The 4,858-nt window shown below is 40.6% G+C and overlaps 1 pseudogene; it reads right to left on the reverse strand.

Moving 5' to 3' along the window:
• Window positions 1-1,717: 1,717 nt before the first annotated feature.
• The window catches only part of LOC112074858 (plasma membrane calcium-transporting ATPase 3-like), a 44,500-nt pseudogene continuing 41,359 nt past the window's right edge, over window positions 1,718-4,858 (reverse strand).

Raw genomic sequence — 4,858 nt, forward strand, 5'->3', positions numbered from 1 at the left:
GATGTCCTTCCTCTACCCTCAACCTCTCCCATCATTTACCCATGTCCTCCTCTACCCTCAACCTCTCCCATCTATTACTGATGTCCTTCCTCTACCCTCAACCTCTCCCATCTATTACTGATGTCCTTCCTCTAGCCTCAACCTCTCCCATCTTCTACTGATGTCCTTCCTCTACCCCCAACCTCTCCCATTTATTACCCATGTCCTTCCTCTACCCTCAACCATCTATTACTGATGCCCTTCCTCTACCTCTCCCATCTATTACTGATGTCCTTCCTCTACCCTCAACCATCTATTACTGATGTCCTTCCTCTACCCTCAACCATCTATTACTGATGTCCTTCCTCTACCTCTCCCATCTATTTCTGATGTCCTTCCTCTACCCTCAAGCTCTCCCATCTATTTCTGATGTCCATCCAGTTTGATGAATATTTGCTAAATCTTTCAAACTGTGCTCTTTCACAAAAGTTCTTAACCCATATACGTTTTACGGACATTATTTTTACATTAGTTATCTTATTATTATTTGTTGTTATTAGTCCCACCCTTCAGGTCCATTCAACCCCTCCCATCTATCTCTACACCATCCATATTCAATTTCTATTTGTCATGTTTTTTTTCAACTGTGAAGTTTCACAAAAGTACTGAACCTTTCTATTTTCATTGTTTCTATAGATTGTAAATGCACTTTTTTGCTAAATAATTATTATATTATTGATTGATTGACTATGACTTTTCAAATCACCCAGTATTGCTGTCTGCTGAWTAGTTCTAGGTAAATGTTGTAATTCTTCAGCCATTCCTGAACCTCTGACCAACAACGAGCTACATATGGACACTACCAAAATAAATGATCTAACGACTCTGCCTCCTCACAGCAGAATCTGCAGAGCTGGGAAGGTTGTATCRCCCATATATATAACATTCTATTGGTTGCAAGAATTTTGTATGATAATTTAAATTGAAAAATTCAAAGTTTTGAATCTGGCGTTGTTTTGCGTATCACTTCATAAACCATGTGCCATGCAATGGGTACATCGAAAACCACTCATTTAATTTGACAGAGCTTGAAGAATTTTTAAAAGAATAATATGTAAATATTGCACCATCCAGGTGTGGAAAGCTCTTAGAAACGTACCCAGAATCACATCTGTAATCGCCGCCAAAGGTGCTTCTACAAATTATTGACTCAGGGGTGTGAATACTTATGTAAATGAAATATTTCTGTATTTCATTTTCAATACATTTGCAAAAAAAGTCTAAAAACATATTTTCACTTCGTCGTTATTGGCTATTGTGTGTAGATGGGTGAGAGAAAAAATAATCAATTGAATTGATTTTAAATTCAGGCTGTAACACAACAACATATTGGAAGAAGTAAGGGGTATGAATGCTTTCTGAAGGCTCTGGAAGCACTACACCATCGAGGAATACTACAGTGTGAAGTATATGATTCTACAGTATACTACAGTTAACCTCAGAATTGTACATATAGTACTATAGTAAACTGAAGTATGTTGTTGTGTGGGTTGGCCCAATCCCAAATGGCCCCACATGCCCTACATAACTATGTAGATCTGATTTGACAGGTGATAGTGATTGGCCATTTGGAAGTTCCAACATATTGCTTGCTACCTGCTACTGTTATTCCTACCCTCTCAGATCTCTAACAAACAAGTACACGTTTACCCAAACATACACACCCATCCTCACGTACCTTGACAGAGTAGGCCAGTGATATGGTGACAGCGAGCGGCAGGCCCTCAGGTACAGCCACCACCAACACAGTCACTCCGATGATGAAGAACTTGACGAAGTACTGGACATAGACTGGAGTACACTCTGCTAGCCACACACGACCTGGGAACATCAACGTATTACATATTATGTTATTATTACTATATACAGTGCATTCTATATACATACTATATACAAGTATTCAGACCCCTTGACTTTTTCCACATTTTGATAAATTACAAAAATAAAATTGATTAAATATTTCTTTCACATCAATCTACCCATAACCCATAGTGAGAAAGTGAAAACAGGTTTTTAGACATTTTTGCAAAATCATTAAAAATAAAAGCAGAAAAGAGGTGACCAAAAACCCGATGGTCACTCTGACAGAGTTCCAGAGATCTTCTGTGGGGATGGGAGAACCTTCCAGAAGGACAACCATCTCTGCAGCAGTCCACAAATCAGGCCTTTATGGTCGATTGGCAAGATGGAGTAAAAGAGACATGACAGCCCGCTTGGAGTTTGCCAAAAGGCACCTAAAGGACTCTCAGACCATGAGAAACACGATTCTCTGGTCTGATGAAACCAAGATGGAATTCTTTGACCTAAATGCTAAGCGTCACGTCAGGATACCTGGCACCATCCCTACGGTGAAGCATGGTGGTGGCAGCATCATGCTGTGGGGATGTTTTTTAGCGGCAGGGAGACTAGTCAGGATCGAGGGAATGATGAACGGAACAAAGTACAGAGAGGACCTTGATGAAAACTTGCTCCAGAGCGTTCAGGACCTCAGACTGGGGAGAAGGTTCACTTTCCAACAGGACAACAACCCTAAGCACACAGCCAAGACAACGCAGGAGTGGCTTCAGGACAAGTCTCTGAATGTCCTTGAGTGGCCCAGCCAGAGCCTGGACTTGAACCCGATCAAACATCTCTGGAGAGACCTGAAAATAGCTGTGTAGTGACGCTCTCCATCTAACCTGAAAGAGCTTGAGAGGATCTGCAGAGAAGAATAGGAGAAACTCCCCAAATACAGGTTTGGCAACCTTGTAGCGTCATATCCAAGAAGATTTGAGACTGTAATTGCTGCCAAAAACAAGAATTTTGCAGAAGGGACAAATGATAGGATAGAGGACGAGAGAGAGAGGGAATCTGGGTAGGAGCTGAGTGGTTAGGGTTGGAGGAAAGGACAGGAGATAGAGAGAGATCATCAGGGTAGGAGCTGAGTGGTTAGGGCTGGAGGAAAGGAGAGGAGATAGAGAGAGATCATCTGGGTAGGAGCTGAGTGGTTAGGGTTGGAGGATAACACACAAACATTATTAACACAACAACAACAACATTATTAACACAACAACAACAACATTATTAACACAACAACAACAACATTATTAACAACAACAACATTATTAAACACAACAACAGTATTGACTCAACCTGCAACACATCAACAACAGTATTGACTCAACCTGTAAACACATCAACAACAGTATTGACTCAACCTGTTAACACATCAACACAAGTATTGACTCAACCTGCAACACATCAACAACAGTATTGACTCAACCTGTAACACATCAACAACAGTATTGACTCAACCTGTAACACATCAACAACAGTATTGACTCAACCTGTAACACATCAAAACAGTATTGATCAACCTGCAACACATCAACAACAGTATTGACTAACTGTAAACATCAACAACAGTATTGACTCAACCTGTAACACATCAACAACAGTATTGACTCAACCTGTAACACATTCAACAAAGTATTGACTCAACCTGTAACACATCAACAACAGTATTGACTCAACCTGTAACACACAACAACAGTATTGACTCAACCTGTAACACATCAACAACAGTTTGACTCAACTGTAAACATCAACAACAGTATTGACTCAACCTGTAACACATCAACAACAGTATTGACTCAACCTGTAACACACTAAACAACAGTATTGACTCAACCTGTAACACATCAACAACAGTATTGACTCAACCTGTAACACAATCAACAACAGTATTGACTCAACCTGTAACACATCAAAACAACAGTATTGACTCAACCTGTAACACATCAACAAAAGTATTGACTCAACATGTAACACATCAACACAGTATTGACTCAACCTGTAACACGTCAACAACAGTATTGACACAACAACACATTATTAACACAACAACAACACAACAACAGTATTGACTCAACCTACAACACGTCAACATGAACATTTCCTATGCTTGTTGCCAATATAAAAACGTCTCACCTTCTATTACGAACGTCTGGATGACAAAATACAACACCAAGATGAGCACTGTTATAGCTGACATCACCAGGCCTAGACAGAGAGAGACAGAAAGAATGATGTGTGACCAAGTAACTTATATGACGATGTGATGTTACATAAGGCCATACTAATTTAATTGACTGTATAACTTTATGACACTGTAATGTTACATAAGGCCATACTAATTTAATTGACTGTATAACTTTATGACACTGTAATGTTACATAAGGCCATACTAATTTAATTGACGAGCAAAAAATGTAAGAAATATCCACCCAAAATAAAACGACTCCAAATTCAGAGGTCAATTGGGGGGGGGGGGGGGGGGGGTTATATTTGTCCTGTTTCACATATGTTCAAGTGTGTGGTATGAACTGTAAAAGTTTTTTGCATATCTCGCTCCCCTAAAACCCGCTCGGAGAGCAGCGTCACGTCCAGGGATCAGTCGTTATTGACGGTGACCCTGGAGAAATTAGGGGGAAGTGCTTGGCTCAAGGCACATTGGCAGATTTGATAGCAAGTGGCTTGTTCTGGTCTCTATAGTGTTTTTTCCCTTGTAATGAAACTGCTTTCCTTCTTGTTTACCCAGAGTGCTCATGGACCTGACTTTTAGGGATTGTTGTTTGTGCCTCACCACCTCTTCCCCCTTCAAGAACATCTGGGAATCCACAGTGGACACAGAGTGGACACACATCTAGACATCCACAGTGGACAGAGTGGACACACATCTAGACATCCACAGTGGACAGAGTGGACACACATCTGGGCATCCACAGTGGACAGACTGGACACACATCTGGGCAATCCACAGTGGACAGACTGGAACACA

The sequence above is a fragment of the Salvelinus sp. IW2-2015 genome, unplaced genomic scaffold, assembly GCF_002910315.2.
Source record: "Salvelinus sp. IW2-2015 unplaced genomic scaffold, ASM291031v2 Un_scaffold2849, whole genome shotgun sequence".
In the NCBI taxonomy this organism is placed as follows: domain Eukaryota; kingdom Metazoa; phylum Chordata; class Actinopteri; order Salmoniformes; family Salmonidae; genus Salvelinus; species Salvelinus sp. IW2-2015.